The 23,134-nt window shown below is 40.7% G+C and overlaps 1 protein-coding gene across 1 annotated transcript in view; it reads right to left on the reverse strand.

Annotated features, from left to right (window-relative positions):
* Nucleotides 1-23,134, reverse strand: part of grin2aa (glutamate receptor, ionotropic, N-methyl D-aspartate 2A, a) — a 156,434-nt gene that overhangs the window by 67,383 nt on the left and 65,917 nt on the right. The window lies entirely within an intron of this gene.

Below are 23,134 nucleotides of genomic sequence, written 5' to 3' on the forward strand. Positions count from 1 at the left end.
CCTTTAGAACTATTCCCTCCAGCATCCCACAATTCCACAGCTTTAACAGGCCCTCTGAGGAACAAAGGACACAATCATTTTAAGATTCATACTCGAGTTCAAACTTTGAGAGGATCGAAAGCTTATAAGGAATGCAACATGCCTTCATTAACCTTCTCAATCACCATGGACGCTAGTTTTCCCATCACCATTTCAATGTCAAACCAATGACTATGGCCTCATAAATGCGAAATGAAAGATAGCCCATGAATCAATACAGTTGTAAGATGAGGCATCTGTGTTTGTGAATGTGTGCATGTGTGAAAGATGCCTGTAGTAAGCAACATGTAGTGAGTCTGCATATGTTGGGAGAAAAAAAAAAAATCGCTATTTTTAAGGAAGACTGGCTTGACATTGGCAATTTCACACACCTGGGAAACTAAATAGACACTGACGCTGCAGGATACTGTGGATAACACTTCACACACAACCACGGCCCAATTGAACATAAATCTGCTTTGACCAAAACCGTCATGTTACTTTTAAATGACCAACCATCTGGCACTCAGCGGCATCAATATCTTCGAACACCATATCAGATCTTCTTCCGGGCTTTGTCGATCTTTTCATTTGATGCCAGCCCAATATAACACATTCATTAAAAGTCGCTTCTGAGATACGCAGTGATTATCTTCTGTTTTGGTGACGGATAGTTAATGAAACATGGGGTCGACACTGGAGACGCTTCATTGAGTGGTTTTGCAATAGATGTTTATTAGCCAGTCGGTTGGCTGATAATGAGAGTTTTTTGTCTATGGTTTTTCTGCAAGATTTAATAAAATGTCACATTCTTTTAATGGAAATACTGTAGTGTTTTTGGAGGGGGAGGGGGGGGGACGATTTTATGTCTAAACATAAGCTTTTTTTTGTAAACAGTGGTTTATTGAACAAATTGTGTCTTTCTCATTAAATAAATTCAATTATAATTAACATTTTCTTAAAGGTGCATTGCGCAAGTCACTGAGTTTTTGCAGAACTATGCCCCCTTCTGGCGACACGCGAAACTGCAACCAGAGTTGTGCACGCGGTTACGTGGAGTTTGCGTTGGGGTTTGGGATGAACTAGAAGCCGGTCTCTTTGAATACATCTTCTACTTTTGCAAAAGTCGCTTGAGTTGTCTTCGCTGATGCGGATAATGGCGGCGAATACACAAACCTGCCAGACATAGCCAGGTGAGCGTGAACGCGCATGACGTCACGCCCAGTCGATTCCGTCCCGAATCCCTCTTATTTATTTTACTGTACAGGATTATAGAGGCAATCGCAGTGATCATAGAAGGGCTCATTCAGCCCATCAGGCAATTGTTTAAGCATGTATGGGTTAGAAAAACGGGTATTTTTAACATGAAAAGTTGCATAATGCACCTTTAAGGATAAAAAAAATCTATCTCTGCTAAGCAGTAAACTATACTGTATATGTGGCCCTTACTAACACATTACTGTAATATTAAAAGTTACTGTTAACAACAGAGCCCAAACTATTAAATTCAGTTGCTATTATTAAATCAACACTCAAATAAATAAAAAAACATGTAAATGGCAGGTTTTGTATTAACTTCTACATCTAATTATAAAATTATTTTTCAATTACTTTTCTACTCCAATTCATTTTTGAAATATAATCAACAGTTACTGTCATAACTTGTTTTCATGAAAGATTTATTTAAACATATTAAATAATTAAGACATTACTAACAGGCTAAGCTTAAGCTTAAATAAGCTTATATAGTGCATATATTTAGTGAAATGCTCCCCTCTAGAGTTAATTTCTCTAGTGAACTAACAAGCTGTGGACACTAAATGACTTGCCAGAGGCAAATGTAATGCTACGTGAGATATTATTCTCAAGCTGTTTTATTGATGTCTTTCTGCAGTTTAAACTGGTTGAGAGATTACATGTAAACATGTGATTTTTTCCCCCAAACCAGTTCAGAGGAAATTTCATTTTCAAGATTTCATTGGTCATGTCAGTCTTGACAATACTGATTGTCTACACCGAACACTGATCCCTAAACCTACCCGTCACTGTAACCTTAACCAATAAAATTAGCTGCAAGGCGGGATTTCCGCTGAACTGGTTTGGGGGGAAAAATCACCTGTTTTCATGTAATCTCTCAACCAGTTCGGGAAAAAAATCACACCACGTAAACATATATATGCATAGATAATCTGTTATTCTTCTTCTGTGCTTTTTCCTGTTGTGGTGGTTAGCAAACAGCGTTGCATTACCGCGCACTCTGGATTGGAGTGTGGATCGCCTGTGACCAACTGTATTCTTTGTCTGATTGTATGCACTGAACCATTATGTCCATAACGTGATGGTTCGAGTCGAATACATGTACCATTACACCCCCTAAGAAATAGTGTTTTTGTTTTCAACAAAAAAGGAAACAGAGTCATAAAACGTCTTGGTTACTAATGTAACCCTCGTTCCCTGAAGGAGGGAACTGGAGACGTAACGTCGATGTGACGACGTAATTGGGATCATTTCAGGGAGCTCTATCATCTTCAAGTGTCTACAGAACGAGCCAATGAACGTTGGCGTGGGTGAATCACGTCACACGCCCTGCCCTGGTATAAACAGGAAGCGGGTGCACACACACATTGTTTTTCGCGGAGGAGCCGAGATCATGACGGCCGTACAGCGATGGTCAGCAATGGTGGAGATGGGACGTTACGTCTCCCGTTCCCTCCTTCAGGGAACGAGGGTTACATTAGTAACCGAGACGTTCCCTATCAGTCGCTCACGTTCAACATAACGTCGACGTGACCACATAATTGGGATCCCTATGGAAATTGGGATCCCTATCCCCCACGGTTACAGCCACATCCAGCACCCTACGACTCTCAGACCCCCAACTGGCAGGGGCGGAAGGCCTGCATAGAGGGAGTTCAAACTGCTGTTCCGTTATACCCCACACAGTGGAACTCTCAGAGGGAAAGACACAGGCTCACCGCAGGGAGCTGGTCGTGGAAGAATACGCATATGGGATCGCCGCAGGGATCACCACATTTGGAACCCAGCCTAGCACAAGTTACACAAGCATACGAGCACTAGGCCTGGTGTAAGACGCTCCGCAACGTCTGACTGCCGAAGGGGTGCGGAGGTACTCAACAGGGTTCGCCTAAGTGGGGAACTCGACTGGAGCAGAAAAGTGCACGTCCGCTCCACGGCTGCGCAGTTAAGCAGGCCCAGAATATAAAGAGCACGAAGCGACCTCAGATGCGTCTGACTCCAAAGGTGGAGATGGCGGGCGAGTTGTGACATGCGGCGGGAGTGTAGACCACCCTGACGGTTGATGTACGCAGCGGTCGCAGTGCTGTCTGTACGGACCAGTACATGCTTGCCTAGTAGCGGCGTTTTGAAGCGGCCCAGCGCAAGATGTACTGCTAACAACTCAAGGCAGATGATGTGCTAATGCAGCTGAGGCCCTGACCACAGACCTGAAGCTGCATGCCCGTTGTACGTGGCCCTTCCAGCCAGTGGCAGCCGGTGAGTTTGCTCTTTTCCCAGTTGACCCGAAGCCCTAGGTGGCTGAGGAGACTGAGCAACATGTCCCTGTGTTCGCACAACTGCTCTCTTGACTGGGCCAGGAAAAGCCAGTCGTCACGGTAGTTGAAGATACGAACACCACGCTCGTACATGGGAGCAATGGCCACCTCCGCGACTTTCGTGAAGACACGGGGCCAGCCCGAAGGGTAAGACTTTGTACTGATATGCCTGCCCCTCAAACGCAAAGCGTAGAAATGGTCTGTGTCGAGGGAGAATCTTCAGGTCGATCGCTGCAAACCAATCTTGGGGACGGACGTACTTGAAAATGCATTTCTGCGTAAGCATCTTGAACGGCAGCCTGTGAAGGGACCAGTTCAGGACACGCAGGTCCAAGATTGGTTGTAACCCATCGCTTTTCTTGGGTACAATGAAGTACGGGCTTCAGGATCGGCTCGATTGTGTCCTTTGCCACAGGGGCATTCAGTTTACCCGTGTTCTGGCGGATAATGAAAGCTGAAAGCTGGGGGACACCGGGCGAACTGAATCGCAGAGCCGAATCTGATAGTACGGATGAGCCAGCGAGACGGGCTGGGAAGTGCTAGCCAGGCTCCCAGAGACCGTGCAAGCGGGACCAACGGCACCACAGACGGCGGAATGCATAGACCCAATTCGGACGGCATAGCAGCCCGGAGTGGGGTCTGAGTGTGTGGTGCAACACGTACCTGCTTGTGCTGCAGAGTGAGTGTGCGGAGGCGTCAGTGCGTCCGGGACACAGCCACTGCTGCTCGCTGGCGATGAAAGAGGGGCCAGAGGGTGACAAGGCATAGAGTTGTCAACCGCCAAGCGCGCCCTCTTGGGACCCAGAGGTTTCAGTAACTGCTCTTTTATTGAAATTGTGGGAACAAAAACAAAAGGAAACAAAAGATTCTCCGCCCGGCCCTCCACCGGAGAAGGAGTTCATCATCTCCTGAAGAGCAGTCTGATCCACCTCTGGGTCGCCCGTCTCAGGGTCGTTTGCACCTCCGCTTGCCCCCTGGTTTACGGGTGGGGTCGACTTCCTGTGGCTTGCCGGGGCAGGATGTGGCGGATGGCCTCTGTCTGCTTCTGGGCGGCCGAGAACTGCTGGGCAAAGCTCTCGACCGCGTCGCAAAATAACCCAAAAATGGCGCTCCTGGACCACCAAGGTGGACATCGCCTGACCGACGGAACGTGCAGTTTCCTTTGTCGCCCAGAGGGCGAGGTCAGTTGCCACATGGAGCTGCCGGAGGAGCTCTGGGTCAGAACCACCCTCGTGCATGTCCATGAGCGCCTGGGCCTGGTGGACCTGCAGAAGCGCATGGTGGCAGAAGCAGCCTGTCCACAGGCTCTGTAAGCCTTCGCCGTGAGACCGGACAAAAACGTACATGCCTTTGACGGGAGGCGTAGATTGCCCCGCCAGGAGGAAGCGGACGCTGGACACAGTTACATCGCAACAGCACGCTCCACCGGCGGGACATCCACACACCCCTTAGCCGCTCCACCATCGAGGGTGGTGACGAGGGAGTAGGGCTGGGACGGTATGGATTTTTTCTTACCGCGGTTGAAAAGCAAGAAATTCCCGCGGTATTGCGGTAAACCGCTTTAAACCTCAACCCCCCTCCCCATCCTCCCCACCCTCCCCCAGTTTTTTTTTTTCTGCAACGTTGCGGCTGGAACAACAAACAAAGTGTGTCAATGATAATCTCAGGTAGTGTTTATGTGCTTTATTTAATGTTAAAAGCATGCAATGTGACTTTGAATATTGTTTAGTGCTCCAGCTTTGTAGCTGTAAAAGCAACAATGGATAATTCACCTCAGATCTTGAAATTAAACAAATGGAAACAAGAACGTTCAAACTGTGAACATACAAGTGTATTCTTTGACAAATATTGTTTTAGTAACTCAGTAGCCTATGTATTTTTAATAATGTTTAAATGGTGTAATATTTGTGAATTTGATTATGTAGTCTACTTATCCATTTTCTTGCGAGTGCCGTCAAGATTACTCTCTGGTGCTGTGAGTGTGCACTTGCCGCGACTCCGCGAGGGTTGACAAATGCGGTCTTCACGTGAGAGAATTCTGTTAAATAAGCACGTGCAATTAAAAGCTGAGGTCCTGCTTTTACTTTTTTTATTTATTTACGGTGCGGCTTGGACGCGGCGTACGTCGAAAATAGACTAGGCACCTATCTTTATCGAAGCGGCGCTGAGAGATGCTTCTGAAACGCGCTGCGCCGTGGCTGTTGTAAACACAAGCATTGACTAGAGTGGGCGCGATCAGCTCCGGTAGCCGCGTCCCAGCCGTAACACGCCACAGAGTGTAAATAAGGGGTTATAGTCAATAGCCTACGAATGGAATGTTATTATGTGTCATGAAACAACTTGCGAACTTGCGAAAGGTCGGATTTGTTCCATCTTTTGATGATAAGTTTTGTTTAGAAAACCTTGAATCCATGTAAGACACAATGTTATTAGACACAATCCATGTCATTAGAATCAATGAATCCATGTCATTAGACACAACGTGAACACATGTGAAGGCCAGTGGTTAATTTTTTTTATTTTTTTTATTTATTTTTTGCGGTGATGACGGTGACGAGCTCAGACCCGCGGTAGGCATCACGTGACCGCGGTATTGCGGTAAAGCGGTAACCGTCCCAGCCCTACGAGGGAGGAGCCACTAGGACGGCTTCTGGCACTATACAGTGCCGTCCACGTCCTAGTGAGCTCCTCATGAACCTCCGGGAAGAATGGCACCCGGGTTGCGCACTGAAAACCAGCACGGCCTGCCCCAAGAAAGCAATCATCCATCCGAGAAGGTTCGGGACGTGGTGGAGAATTCCACGTAAGCTCAACCTTCTCGGCGGCCCGGGAAAGCATAGCCACCCATTCTGGATTGGACTCGGGCAACGCTACACTCCCCAAAGGAGTCCAGAGGACTGAAGCTCCCCCTCTGATGCTGCGACCGACATCTGATCGTCAGGAGGAGCCCCAAAAGACACGACTTGTCGTCCATGAGAAGGACCAGCACGCTCTTTTGGAGGCTCCATCGGCGGCAGCGTTTGTGAGGCGTGAGGGGCCCACTGAGATTGCATCGGCGGGGAAGCCCTCACGGTAATCCTCAGATCACCCTGGCTAAGCGCTGAAGTAGGCCTATTCTGAGGTCCAGAGTAGGCACTAGATCGAGGCATAGGCGAGGGGACTGCACCTCCCTTGAGGTAAGCGAGTCTTGATCTTAACGCTGCCAAAGTCATATTCCTGCAATGGGAACATGAATTATTCACAAAAGCTGCCTCAGCGTGCTGAATGCCCAAACACAAGAGGCAACTATTGTGGCCGTCTGCTGGCGCAGGGGAACGACCGCACCCAGAAACGCACAAGCGGAATGTTGCTCTTTCAGTTGAAAACAAAAAAGAGAAAATATAACTCTTTCTGCGCTGAGGCACCCAGGGGTAGCCATGAGAGTATAAACTCAGGGAACGCCCACCGATACCAAAACACACACACAGTATAATGCTGTGAGAACAGCAGTTGTGAGCTGTAAGCTGATTGCGCCATCACACTAATAGGGTTGTGCCGATGGACGATATCATCGTCCATCGTGATGGCTGACCGACATCACGATGGTGAGCCACCATCGTGATGCCACGCCCCCACCCTGTGAGACCAGCCCAGTCTCACGGCAGTTCGTGTTCGTGTGTACACCAGTGGTTGGGAACCTGGCTCTTAGGCAAAAATCATGTGGCTCGCAAGGTCTCTCACCCTTTACCAACGAACGATAAAAAAATTAAGACGTGCGTGTTCAGTGCTGTTCGCGAGTGTCACGAGTCACCACAGCAATCAACTAACCGCTTACGTTTCTGTGGTAACCTAACAGTTAAGTTACAGCTCCTGCACTGGGATTCAAGCAGCTGCTGCTTGTTTAAGGTGATGGCCAAAATCATTTTAGAACAGCAGCGAAAATGTAAAAGTAGGCTATATAAACTTTAATATATCCTTTTATTGAAACGGGTGCTTTACTGTTCAAAGAGACATTTCGAAACATTTCACCCGCTGGCCGCTGGTACTTTCACTTTTGCCGCAGAGACCCTTATGTCCTATAAATGTGTCGTATTGTTGATAATCCGCGCAGATTTCAGTTGACGATTCTGTTTAAAGTTATTAATGATAAAACATGAATGAATGAGAAAGAAAAGAGCAGGATGTGCTTTATATTGAAAATAAATATTAAAAGCGTGATAAGTCGCGAAAGAGACCTGAATTGTACTGACAGGATGCTGTGCACGCGCTCCGAGCGCAACACGGACAAGCATAGTCTTTGTCTTCGGTTGCGAGCCTAAACGGCCAAATAAACATATAAATATTTAAAAATGCCAAGCCGAGTATTCCCGTGGCGTAAACACAGTAGAAGTAGCTACTCTCTCTCTCTCTTCGTGATGGTCAGCGCGATTCCATAGCATAGAAGGTTTTTTCTTCTTTCTTTTCGGTTAATTGTTATGCTTTCTATCTTATGCTGTTACCTGTATCTGTACAGCACTTTGGGGCAGTAGTGACTGCTTGTAAATGTGCTTTATAAATAAACTTTGACCTTGACCTTGAACGTGAGCGACTGATAGGGAACCAAATTTCTGAGTAATTCATAGACTGTCAAAGACTAAATACTAAATACAAATAAATAAAAATATTTAAAAAAATGCTAAATAAAATACCATAGTAAATCTAAATAAATAAAAAATGCATATTGCATAGAATGTATTTAAAAAAAGGTAGTTTAAAATAAATATTTCAATTATATTGCTGAGGCTAACACAAGATTTATAAATCGCACACCGTTGGGTCATTTTAAGCCCCATTATGCATTCTACGATAATGAAAAAGCATTACAATATTATTTTGAATCTAGAATCTATAAACTCGATAAAACTTATTTTGCATTGAAATATTGTGTATAACAGTGGCACTGTTATGTGAACTGGCCCCTATGAGACTAGACGTATTTACTTAAATGATGGATCGGCGACAAGACAGTCCTAATTTATTTTCGCTGTCTCACCTTGGAAAGATTTTAATTATTACTCAAATGTTATCATGATGTTATCTTAAAGAGACACAGTTTTGAGTGGCAATTTCTTTTAAATCAGATCTGGAGATGTCAACGCAAATGTATCAAATAACGGCATAAAGATTAATCAGCTCAAGCTGCCAGCTCCCCAAAGTTGTCCATCAACTCTTGAAGTGTAGGGTTAACCAAACGTGACCTCATAATCATCAGTCTAGTGGGTGCTATGTGTGGGGTGAACATGTAGATTGTGCGAAGTGAGCCCTCTGACATCATTCTGCGAATGAACTCAAGAGATGGTGGAAAAAGAGGGAGGGGTAATTGTGTTCTCTTTCTGCAACATGAATGAAACCAACAATTACAGAGACCATGAAAAAGAAACAAAAGACACTGATGAACAAAAGTAAGATATTTTATACAGTTCGATGTATACAAATTTATTCTAATGTGTGATGTGAAACAATTTATATTATATTAAATTATATTAGGCTATATTTAGCATAATGTTTTTAATACAATTTATAGCCACAAACTGCAGCATGAAAAGTATGATTCACAAAGTACATTTATAAAGATTTTGCATTGTTGTCTACAGTAAATGTAATTTCACAGCAAAGCACAGACTGTGACATGACAGGCATGTGTAATCAGCTTCAGAGGTGTGAAAGAAGATTTGTCTGCACATCTGAAGTGTAGCAATACTAGTTAATTTCCTCCCAACTTTCCCATCATCCCTGTGTAGTGATTTATGATCTTAAATATTAATATTAATATTAATATTTAGTATTAATATTAATATTGAGTTTTTGGTCACACGTCACCTAAGTTGAGTTTGACAATGTCAGATGATTCCTTCCTATACGGGGCACCAACCAAGGAATTTCACCTTGGCAATAAAGAACAATCATGGAAGATTGTATCACATCTGATCAATCTGAAGGATTTAGTAGAGCCTCTGATTATTAACACAAGAATGACACAGTTTGCAATAATATGAATTTATTCACAAAAAGATATACAAGATATCACACTTACTAAATACTACTAAGGAAAATGAATAAACTACTAAGAAAATGTTATCAATAATCAAACAGAAGCTACAAACTATTACACAAATGGACATTAACAAAATGAATGCCAAGTAGATAAGCAACGGATTGGACGAAGCAATGAATGAGTAATTAGCAGTCTATGGGGGAGTCAACTGTGGTCTTTCTGGATGCTGGTATGAAATAGTAATAGTCTAATGAATCTATCTGTATACGCTGACCCTAGATAAACAGTCTCTACACAAATAGCAATCTCATATAGCAACAACCTAATGCCAAGGCCTTTGGGAAGAGGTTTAGTTAGCTTATATTTACGTTCCACGTGGTTGGGTGATCAGTCCGGCGATGGGGTATGTCTTCCACTGGTATCTTTCCGCTTGCAGTGGGAGTAGACTGGATCGCTTTCCAACAGTTGCAGAGCCGCACTGAGTGCTGGGGGTTCGCTGCTGGTCCTTGTGTAATCCGGAGAACTGTAGGTCAGGCGGTGGTTGATCCACAGGGTCCTTTGCAGGCTGGAGGTTACAACGGCCAGATTCATGCAGGTCAGGCGTTGATTGCTGGAGCCGAAGTCCTCTGCAGAAGCAGTTGGGCTGCTTGAAGGTCCGTGCGGCTGAAGGTTTACTCGCAAGAGTATAATCTTGGTCGTCCTCTTGTTCCTTCCCTCTTCACGTCAAAAACTCAGAACGAGGGTGTGTTCGCTTGGGAAAGCTTTTATTCCTTCCAGTTGGGTAGAGGGTTACTAATTCCCGCCTTCCTACGGTAGTGGTGTGATTGGGTCGTAGCATTCCAAGTGTCCGCCCATCACATCCCACCTTTCCATCCTGTGGAGCTTGGTCTACACCTTGGTTTCAGGAATGAAGGGTTGAGGTGAACAATGGGCAACTGGTCATGAGATTAGCCTGTGATCAGTGGGACGTTGATGTCCTCATTCTTGTCATTCACCTCTGACAATCCTGATCAAAATGGTCACTTGTTTGTGATATTCCTTTGTTGAGGGTCTTATCACACCCGTTTGTCTTTTCATCAAAGTGGAACAAAGGGACTCCTTTTGTGACGAGGGAACCTGTGGTGCCATCTTGTCTGCTGTTCACTACACCTGCCTGCTGCTGAGCTTTCTCAATGCCATTTTCTTCATGTAACAAGATGCCATTACCAGCCAGAGGCGATAAAGCTATATTGTTTGCTCAAAAATAGGAACCGTGCTGTATCTTATTTCTAAGCCTATATGAAAAAAAAAAAAAAACATGATTTGGAGTGGAGATATTTCTCAAAAGACATTGCTTAAGATCTTCAGACCTTCTGAAGTTCTCTGATAACTCCTTTATTGTATGTGATACTGGGGTTTGTCTGACATCAATCATTCTGCAAAAGGTGAAATCTTAATTGCGACCTCATACTTCGTAGCACCACATCAAAAACACTTTATATTTACCTTGTATACTTGCACTGTTTTAAATCTAAAAAGCAGCCGGCAAACTTGACAGACTGAACGTGTAATTTCGGAAGAAATCAAATGCAATGAATCACATCAATAACCACTAAGAGCATCTGAGGTGCTCTTTTGATATCTCAACAGCTCTCAGACACATTAGAGGCATTTAGTTCTCTCTGTTCAGAAACAATCACTAAGATATTCAGATCACAGCATCTAGTGGCAAGAACAAGTGGCCACAATCTCTCATGCCTGTTAGCCTGATTAGACCTCCATTACAAGGAGACATGATCTGCCCATATAGGTTGGCGTCATTGGCTGAGCAAGCAACAAGAGTGCATGTACACAATCTACTGTAAATATGCCATTTTGTATGCGAGCGAGCATGTGGATAATCTAAAGTGCTTCACATGTCCGCTTTAGGGGTGGCTGTATTATTCCTACAACTCATATCATTCCCAGAACAGCAGAGCAAACACAGCAGCGTTAGTCTAATAACACAGAAGAGCCACACAGTGTTAACGCAATCACAGCATCCAGCCCAGCAATTGTGACTTAGAAAATTCTATAAATTGTCAATTTGCTTTTGATGGAGTGGTACTCCACCAAGTAGCATAATGTTGTTGTTGCTAATGCCACTGTCTTGCACCGCCTTTAATAACCACGCCTTTTCAGCGCAAATTTTTCACAACGTGTCTTTAGTAAATCCTGACAGTAGTTTTTTTAATGCCAAAAGAGGGTTTGCGCTGGTGCAAGCTGTTAGTAAATATGGCCCTAGGTCTTAAGAGCTGCTCCATGAGCTCATTTTAAGTGTGGTATAGAGTTCTTAGTGAATAAAGCAAATTAGTGCAGCCAAAGTAAGAAAGAAAGAGAAAGGCTGATATAAACAGAGCAGTACTATAGCCAAAGAGACAGAATACGTCACCATCTTACCTATGCAGAAGAATTTCTATCCCAAATATGAAAGTACATGGTTTCTCTCATTTTATGACTTTTACTGTCATTCATGATGATTACTGAATACTTTTTATTTTATTTTATTTTTTTATTAGTTTATTTCTGTTGCAATTTTTATTTGTTTGTCAGATGCCAATCCTTGGAATGAAAATACTTACATAATTATACTTATTTGTGAACATAAGTCTGAAAAAGAACAAAAGAAATGCCCAGAGGTTTCAGTTCAGCTCAATGGTGGATTTGGCTTTAACAGACAAATTTACTTTCAGTATAAAAAGTTCTCAACCTTTTTGACTCCAAGGCCCCCAAATATCCACAAAAATATTCAAAGGTCGTATGACTTTAAGATATTTATGATAAACTGGACTTTTCTACCCACTGAGCTCTGCATTAATAGAAAATCAATATTGATTATAGAAATTCCAAGTGAGAGTGACAATTTATTAGAATTATGCATGCATGACACTTTTTAAAATCAGACTACTTCATAGTAGAGGGAAAAACTATTGTTAAAGAGGTTAAAAAGATCATTTGATTTGTAGCTTATTTTGTATTTTAGCTTGTTTTGTTAAATAAAAAATGTTGATGTCCCTGGGATGTTTGGTCAAGAACCATTGCAGTATACACATTACTGTATAAGGAGCAGCTGGACCTTTTGGGGGCCCAGCAGGGAATGCAGAACAGCTGAGATGGGCCCAACTTCCTCTAACTTGCACTGGGCCCTGCCCCATGCATGTAAATATGTGTATATCAACATTTATTAAATGAGAGCAGAGATTACATTTCTGCATACTGATTATTGTCACATACACACACACACAAAAAAATTATGTGACATGCTAAAGAACACGTGCACACATTTGTTTTTTCTATCATGACGGGGACTTTCCACAATTTAAATGCATTTTACATATTTCAATGAATGAGATTTTGCTTCATTTTGGATCTCTGAGAGAGATAAATAAGCTTTTACCAGATTCACAGTTTGGAATTAAGCTGAATCAAAATGCTGGAGCATCAGCTCCTTTTCACTGTGTTTAAATTAGCCAAACTCAGTATAGTAATCAGGTGGTGTGCAATGACTGGTGGGTAAATCCTCCACTTCCTGCGAAGTGAGTGTAGTTTAGGCTGAACATTTACGCTCCCTATGATTTGACATTTCTGTGGCCACTAGAGGGCCCTATGCCAGGTGTATAGATACACTAAATAATAATAACTTTGATAAAGTTTGCACATGTTAGTGTTTGAAAATGAACAGGCAGCACTATCAATCTAGTACAAAAAGAGGAAAGAAAGCGAGCAAGATAAGAGAGTAAGTGATTAATTCTGAAAAGATACTGTAGAAATGGTAGTTGCTGGATCATGTCTTATCGGTTTAATTCAGCGTTCCGCGAGAGCTCTGAAGACGCTGTGCAAATGTAACGGTGTCAGTCTCATCCATATTGCGGTTATGAACATGAATGATGATTGTTGTCACGGGCTCTTCAAAATATGTGAATAATTCCTACCTTTTTATCCGAATTGTTTAGTTTTGTAGACTGCACATTAGCTTCTTTCCCATTGACTGGTTACATTTTACAACACTGTGTATTTTCTGCATAAAAAATCGGTCTGATTTTCACATTGATAAGAACAAAAGCAGAAGACCGGCTGAAAAAAAAATGCAATGTCTCACACTCTGACAGTAGGAGGCGCTTGTGGAACAACAGAAATACAACTGTTACTGTGGTTACAACAAGCACAACTTGAAATCTTGAAAGATAAATATACTGAGTAAAACAATTTGGTAAAACTTTACAATAAGGTGTCAATATGTAGGCTACTTTGGGAATATGGGTGGTTAGGTGAAACCATAGGTTCCACCAAAATGGTAGGGCCGGCTCTGATCTCACTGAAGATGGTTGAATTCCCTGTGAATCCACTTTGTGGGGCACTTTCAGGTGAACTTACAAAGCACCGCACTGCACCACCACCGTCACTAGTTACACAACTCCATAGTCTTTCTCTCTGTTTTCCATTCCTTCAATGTCCTTTTCTCTCCTTATTCATTCTCTCTTTTCATCTTCCTCTCTCTGGGCTCCGCCTGAGTGTCCCTCCTAAACCACCTTATCAGCACGTGTGATTGATGAAAAAGGGGAACGTGTGCAGAAATTCAATTATACTGACATGCTGGTGACAGAGAGAGAGATGGGGGGTGGGGGGTGCTGGAGAAAAAGAAACAGAGAAAGGAAGAAAAAAACAGTGCCCTAGCGAAACGCCACTCACTGAAGTGCAATTAGCTCTCCTGTGAACAAAAGACGTGATTATTCTCTTTAAGATCATGTCTGAAAAACTTGCGATAAAAAGGTTCATCACTTTGTGTGTCACAATTGGGAGAGAAGCATTATTTATGATCCTGTTGGAACAGCTTCTTTTGAATATTTAATGAAATTCCTCCACAATGTTTGAGCAAAAAAGAAAAGGGAAAAGATAGAGAAGATGGGTGGAGGTATGATGAAGAGGGTCTGTAAACCCATGGATGCTGCGCTCTGAGTAATGACTACGCCAGTGTCTCATGAAGTGTTCATTACATAACTGTCATGAGTTTCTCAAAAACAGATTTTGCAGAATGCTCCCATAGTCTTAGGGGGAAGTGACTGACAGCTGCCTTAGACAGTAAGGTGTTCACCTCACAATACAAGTGAAATACAGATTACTATTAATGAGAGAACCTGGTTTAAGAAGGATTTACAAACCGTCAATGGCTCTGTGTTCCAATCATGTAATCTAGTCTGACCTACGAAGGCAAAAATATTTTCAAATGACAAATGACAGAATTTGACTTTATTACTGTTCTGCTTTCTAAAGACTGGTCCTCTTCAGGATTGTACACCCAACATTACTATAATGTAGCTACAGTATATATAGCCTATGCATATATTCTATAGAATGTATCGCATGTATATATATATATTGCATATATACGCTATATTTTACCATCACCACGGGAACCGTTTCACCGTTTGTATCACTCCACATGTTTCTGCCACATCTATACTGGCAGCACTTCTCACAGCAAGCATCAATGGCGGAAGAGCAAACCCACTATAATTTTACAAATACTACTGTTATTGTGTCACAGAATGTAGGTTTAGGAGTTTTTTAGGAAAGAATGCAGTTGTTTAGACCTCAAATATGCGAAATTGAAATTGAGCTTTTAAAAAAAAAATGTTTAGTCGTTTTCGGAGATATGAGCTCCTTACTGAGCTCCAGAGAACAGCTTTATCTTGGCCAGTCCTTCAGGAATTTGCAGCTGGCTCTTATGTAGATAGTGGTTAACTTTGAGACATAATTAATTTTGGGTATATCAAACGGGCAATCTTTGGCCTTATTGATCTATTACTTGTTCCAGAGCAAATCGGCAAAGTGGAGTTTCATAACTTTATATTTTTATTTAACTTAAATCCTATACAATCCTATAACTAGAGTCTTGCTTTTGTACTTTTGACTTAACTGTTTGCCTGTGTTTATTTCCTATTGTACAAACTTATTATACTTATAAAATGACTATTATTGTTAATTTAAATATTATTGTTCATTAAATCATATTTTACTTTATATATGCCATATTTGGTATTGAGAAAGGGTCCTTCAATTATTGTGACTTATTTTTAGTTATTTCGACTTCAGTGGAAATTACATTATTAAGCCATTAGATGGCGGCAAAGACTGTCTTTTTGAGTAAGTCAGTGGCAAAGACTTTTATGATGAAAGGGACTGAGACATTGGGTTTGTTGTTCATAAATACCAGTAGAAGATGTACAATGAGGACGTTGTCATGTCACCGGAATCATCAGTGTACCAAGGGGTAGTGATCCAGGGTCCTACTGTCCTTATCAGTGCCCGAATTTGTGTACACGATATACTGATTCACGACCTCGGAAGATAGGAAGCTGATTAAGAAGCCCAAGGTTGTAAATAAGGATTTTTTTTTTTTTTACTTTAAACAACACCTTATAAGACGCATGCATTGACAAGTGCTGTCATGGGAAATCTCCTTAACTGTTAAAAGGATCCTAAGGATTTACTCAGCGGACATTCAAACTGATTTTTTATTATGGATATCAGACTGACCTGAAAAATAAGTGCTAAAACTGATGCAGGTAATACACTTGCTTAGTCGATCTCTCTCTCATAATACTCTTCTCTACATAATACAATAAAGTTTCAGTGAAGCGACTCAACGTTCCTTCATTGCTAGTTCTAAAGTGACGTTTTAGAATTAGTAACGGCTTGGGCTTTACTGTTAAACTGTCAACTTGAGATTTGAATCCGTGGTGGAAGGAAGTAGTTCCACAAAAAATATGGGTTTTAAAGACACTCTATAGTTGATTCTTATTTACACACTTGTGCCATTGAACTGTGGTATAAATGCAATATCACACGAGTAGGAGTGCGATATGGCTCTATATCAGCACTGCTGTGATTGCCTGCGGCACTCAGTCTACGGCCTCGTGCCTACGGCCTAAACACAACTGTGCTGATAGAGAGCCATATCGCACTCCTACTCGTGTGATATTGCTCATATATACACCAAAAAAAGCTTGAAAACCCCTCAGTCTTTGGCTCACAGGAACAGGAACCCGGTGGGATAAAGAAGAGATAAAGCAGAAAACTAGAGAAGCAGAACACTGTCTACATTTTTAACCCATCATAATGAATCTTCCATGCTCACCCGGAAAAATCCCTTCATTAATTCCCATGCCCTCTTCAGAATAAGACCTGATCCCTGCTGGAAACTGTTAGGAGATCAATAGAGAACAGAGGATATATTTTACCTCACACAAGCAACGGTAATGAATGAATGATCACAGTGGCTCCCTCTTACATTGAGCCCCCTAAAGCACTTTAAAATAACACAGAGTCTTAGTTTGAGCCTGCACTTTAAACATCACAAGCTTAATCAATTCATCTAAGCTGGGGTTTTTTAAAGACGCATTACGATAATTAAGAAAACATATGATGAGGTCAAACGGATGATCAGCTACTGTCTTTATAGAGTTAGATATGTTCGCAAAGTGAGGCAACGAGGGGCAAAAGACGCTCTTTTGTGTGAGATAAAGTTTAAAAATAGCAGACGGCAAAAAAATTTGTTCATCTACACGCTCACTGAGCTTGCATTCACAACTGTCTTTTTGTTACTGCTGCTGTTTTTTCTGTCAGGACTTTTTAACAAGCACCAAAACCCCACAGGGGCAAGCTGACAAAGGCAGATAAACTTTCTCCGAGCACAGATAGCTCTCTCTCTCTCTCTCTCTCTCTCTCTCTCTCTCTCTCTGTGGGCACTGCCCCACTCCTGTCAGAAAATTCCTGAGGACGTTCCCTTCAGAGTCCTTTATGTTTACATCATCAGATTACTAATCACATTACAAGTGCTGTCATTCTGAGGAGAACTGCATGTTTGCACTCTACTCAAGCTGTTTGTTCAATCTTTACATGTCATGATCTGTGACGCAGCCTGTCCAGGAAGATGATAATCCCCAAATCATACAGGCGGTCAGAGAGGTCAGTGTCACGATGGCTGGTAATCATCGGATGTGGCAGAGCATGTAACAAAGAGCAGGCATCTTTTTCTCTGGAATGACCTGATGACTCAATACAAAGCATTATATGACAGAACATCAACATCAAAATGTTCTGCTGCTTTTCATACAGATGCAATGAAGCTTTAAATAAATGATTCATTTTATTTGTGTTCAGTTGCGTTTAAGGAGCACATGATACACTTATTTAAAATGATGTCCTATACTCACCCTCAAGTCTGTAAACCTGTAAGACTTTCTTTAGTCCATGAAACATAAAAGGAGATGTTAGGCAATATGTCCAAGCTGCTCTTTTCTATACAATGAAAGTGAATGGTGACCAGAGCTATGAAGCAAGATTTAGTCATTTAGATTGTCAGTGTTATTTTATTTTTATTTTTAATATACCTTTATAGTATTTATAAATTTTTTGAATTAGCTTTTAGCTTAGGCTTTATTTATTTTTTGTTAATTTTTTCTATTTCTATTTCAGTTTTAGTAATTTTAGTACTTAAACTTATTTTATTTTAGCTAGTTGCCAAAGCAATATTTCTAAATTCCATTTTAGTCTGTCATCTTATATTTTATATGATTTTATTTCAGCTTCATTGCAATTAACGAAAGGGCCTGTTGATAGTTTTAGAATGTTCAAAGCTATTATATGGCTTTGAAAGACTTGGAATATAGTGTGTGAATCATATGGACTATTTTATTATGGTTTTATGGTGTTTTTTTGTTGTTGTTTTTTTTAGCCCATCCACTACTATGAAAGAGAGCAGAGTGGATATTCTACATAACATCTCTTTTTGTGTTCCACAGAAGACACAAAATCATATAAGTTTGGAATGAAATGAGGGCAAGTAGATGATGACAGAATTTTAATTACTCTATGAACTATTCCTTTAAGTAGCAGTTCGGGAGGAGAGCCGAGAGCAAGAGAGTGAGAGAGAAAAAGAGTGAGAGTGTAGCACTGCATTATAGGATTGGCATTTTAATCACTTCCAAAAGAAGCCAAATAATTAACATTACAGCTCTACATCAATTGTCTTATGCAGTTTTCTTTGTCATTTTTCCTTAGCTTGCATTCATTTATTAAGTAGACAGAGAACACACACGCACACACACATCTAGACTAAATAAGATTATGTATACAGCGGCTCTGGGCAGGGCCCGAGTGTTGGAACGGATGGATGTTCTGCCCTGTGGTTTGCGCTGTGTCCATTTGCACTACAGAGAAACTTCAGCTGCAAACGTCACCATCTAACTTTTTAAAACCACCAAAGTAGATGCCATATCTAATCAACTTCAAAACAAAAGCCAAACAGGATGAGGAAAAACACTGTTCCATCTTTCGTCACATGGCAGGTGCTGGGGGAACGCAACCAGCCCGTGTTAAGTGCTCCCATTTCATTTTGATTGGCTGCCAGCAAACAGTACAGAGTAACTGGCACTTGTTATACTTCAGCAGACAAACGGCACTCCTGGGAGATGTCAATCAGACACGCTCGAGGCTGTGACGTAACCACCCAGAGCTACTGAACCTGAAACCAAGCAACGGTTCACACACACTCACTCAAGCATAGACGTACACAAAATACTCCACTTCAGCACCAGACTCATATAACGTACAATGTCAACCAGATTTTAACTGTGATTATCCCCCAGAAAATGCACACACTTGTAAAAAAAATAATAATAATTTTTTAATTCACTTGCATTCACAGGATTCGATAAAGAGCCCAATATTCACATCCAATACAAAGAGTCATCATAGACTTTTATTGGTCTTTTTAATTTTTTATTAGGTGTTAAATCATGACCTATTAGCTTTAAGAGATTGTGCGAAAGAAAAAAACAGTTTTTGTATTTTTATTTTTATTTGTTTTTTAATGCTACTTAGTTTAAATTTATTTTATCTTTATTATATTTTAGTTCAGCTTTATATCAATGAAAACTATTTTTAATAGTTTTACTTTATATTACTGTCAAAGATTTTAATATAAACTCAAGTGATTCTCTTCACAATTCTAACAACACCAAATTATTTGAGCAATGCTATTCCAATGAATTTTCTAGCTCTGTTTTATTACTCTTACTGTATATAAACACATTCTCAGTCTATTTTTACTTCTATTGACTCTTTCCCTGCCATTGACGGAAATTTACGTCATTTATGAGACAACGCTTCCATGCCATTGACAGAATTTTCCGGCTTTCCGTGTTTTCACTATTATACGGTAGGGGGCGCTATTATACAACTTCTGAAAGAGTACTGAATCTCTAGATCAAAAGACGTGAAGAAGAAGCAGAAACAAGCCATAGCATATAAGCAGATGCATATATGAATAACGCGATCATCAACATTAAACAGCATATAAATCAAAACTGCCTAATGTTACAGAATAAAATGTCGACCCAGGACGAGTTATAGGACTCATCTATTCCATCTGTTTTGATCATCGTTCTGAATCTGCTTTTTGCTCAAAATGCTGCCTTTTTTATGAAACTTACCCACATTCAAGAGTTGATTAAAAAAAAGAATACATGAAGCTAAAATAAAATGTTTTTTTGTTTTGTTTTTTGGTTAAAAGTAGAGGCTCTGTTCTTTCTTTTAAAATACTGGTATGGCATGTTCAGATATTCGTACAACAAAATATTCTGGGGGTCATGAAACTTTTATAAAAATCATCAAAAATGCTGGTGGAAAGAAACTGGCAGGGAGATGTTTCTATTTTAGGAGAAACATCTGGGAGCAAGTTGATAGACTAAACACAAGAACATTTAGTCTTGAGTAATTGAAAAAAAATCTGTTTTATCACATAATTGAGAATCAATTGTAATTGAATTGCAAAGCCATTTGCGTAACTCTCCTGCTTCTCAGTTTTCTCAAAATCTCTCGACAAAAGCTAATAATCGTACTCATTATATTCCATCACTGTAGTCAGGAGACGCTGGCTAAACAGAAAAAGCAAACGAATAAAACTGCTGCAGAGACTCGCAATTCTCTCCTTGACAGTGATTGTGCTAGAATCGTATTTCTTTCTATTGGAGTTTACACAAATTGAAAAAATATTATGTGACTTTAAACTCAATTCTGAAGAAGTGAGACAATAAAAATGGGAAAATGTAGTTTGCGATGTTGAGACAAATCAGGCGAAAACAGAGATGGAGCAGCTTTGTGTAAAAAGCTCAGCTTGCCACATCTGTCTTAATATAACCATGTGTTCAACATTAGATTTCCTCTGCCATACACAGACACGCTGCCTCTGTAACCATGGCAAAAGTTTTTGTGAACTTTCCTAAGGACAAGAATAAACAGCCAAAGTGTCACCATTGACCAGCCCTCTATTGACTTTGTGGCTCATTTTCTGCCTCGCTGTGTACTCATCAGCTTGATTGACAGGATGTCTGGTTCACTCTCAACCAATCAGCGTCTGTGCCAGAGAACAGACGTTTGGTCTTATCAGACAGAACCTGAGGGAGATCAGATGTCAGAGATGCGCTGGGACTAAAAAACAGCTTGGGACACTCCTGTCTGTTGCCAACTAATGCGTGCAGTTTTATCTTGTTCATATACAGTACTGAATTTCATTTTGACATTCCAAACAAAGAAAAAAAATCTTCACTGAACATTTAGCATTCACTATTATGTAAAGCACTGTGGAATATGATTCATTTTACTGATTTGGTTCATTTGGACAATTCATTTTAATGAACAGAAGATATTCACCAATTAATTTGATTCCACATGCATTAATTGTTTTTCTATGAACATTTAATGATATACTGCTAGATCACTATGTTTTCATCTCATTCATATAAATTAGGATGTTAGTTGCATTATTAGCCTATTTAGTGTAAATTCACCAGTTCGGATCAAATAATATCACTTAAATGGAGACCTTCATTGTTTTGTTTTTTTACTTGTTTTTTTTTTGCCAGATAAAAACTGTTCTGATTGAGAAAAAAATAAAAAATAAAGTATTAATCAGAGAGGGTTAACATGAGTTTAAATCATCAGGCATCCATTAAACAGATGCTGATGACGGCCAAATTATTATTTTTTATTTTTTCTCTGGTTTCAGAGACTGTTTATGGTGTCTAAAGTAAAGCCTCCCATTCAGACCTACTTCATAATTAACTTTATAATGTGTTTTTTTTTTTTTTTTTTTTACTTCAGCCTGGTGTTTTACTGCAGTCTAATTGGACTAGAATCAACACAGGTGATACCATGTAAGATTAAAAATAACCTGACCTTTAAAAAAGATGAAAAAGGCCTTATTTCCTCAACATATTAACATAATAAGACTTCTTTAAAATCATCTGATTTTGCAAAAGCATCTGGAAACGTCTCAGCTGTTGCCTTTGAAATACAGCAATCTGACATCTCTGCAGTGCTCATAAAAATGCATTGAATCAAATGTCTGCTACAAACAGCCCCCTCTGGCATTCAACGTGAGGGCATGAGCAGAGAAATATAAACATTTAGTAACAGTAAATTAAAGTGCTTATATAAGACAGTGTGAGCCATCTGTGATCCACACTGCTAAAGGAGGGAAGTGTAACTGGATCAGCCGCCCAGTCCTGTCCTCTATCTCGCTTCAGCCTGAGCAACTTCAATGTACAGGTGAAGCCAAAAAGCTTTCCGTGTGCGCTGAGACCTGCAACATTGGGCTAAAGTGCGCCTCAGAACTTAAACCTAAGCACTTGAGCACTAAAAAATGAAAACAGCTAATTAAGATTGCAAGGCAGCAAGTTGCCATTATGCTGAAATGGCAAGACAAATAATACATGGCTTTATTACCATTTAATGTTTTTTCTCGTTTGCTTAATTCACATCAAAAGGCTGAGGAGAACACAGCAAAAGTTGCTGACCTACTTTCACTCCTTCAAAGTTTCCAATCCCCCTTTTGAGAGGGCAGTAGAACATGTTGGTAAAGCTCTCTCTGCATGAGAACAGAGGAGGAGCGCCAGACTCAAGCTGTTCTTAAAGAGCTGTGCTCTTCAGAGAGGGCTCACCTGCTCACACACAAAGATCAGATGCCTGGCCTCCCCAAACCTCCCACTTTCCCAATCACCCTTGACACACACACATAATTATCTGTAGTCAGATTGTTGTCGCTCCTGGGAAGGAGGTAGCGGGAGTGAGATGGAAAAAAAAGCCTAGTGAGTTGTCATTGTAGGCAGCACTTTTAGGCATCATTAACAGGCTTGCGATGCAAAGGCTGTTCTAAAAGGTAGGTAGCATAAATATGCTGCCTCCTATGGTACCTCATTTTGGCCATACATGTACTTAAAAGAGAAGGCAATCACATAATGAAAGAAATGGAGGACAAAGCATGAATTTTGAAATATACTAATTATATTGATACATTTACCAATTTAAATAATTAAACACTGAAAAAAATCATATTTAAAATATAAACTACTGTTCAACTGTTTGAGGTCAGTCAGATTTGAAGGACAATCAAGAAGGATGCATTCAATTGATCCACTGTATGTAGTCTTATCAAAGAGCATATTTGATT

Source organism: Rutilus rutilus (assembly GCF_951802725.1).
Source record: "Rutilus rutilus genome assembly, chromosome: 1".
Lineage (NCBI taxonomy): Eukaryota > Metazoa > Chordata > Actinopteri > Cypriniformes > Leuciscidae > Rutilus > Rutilus rutilus.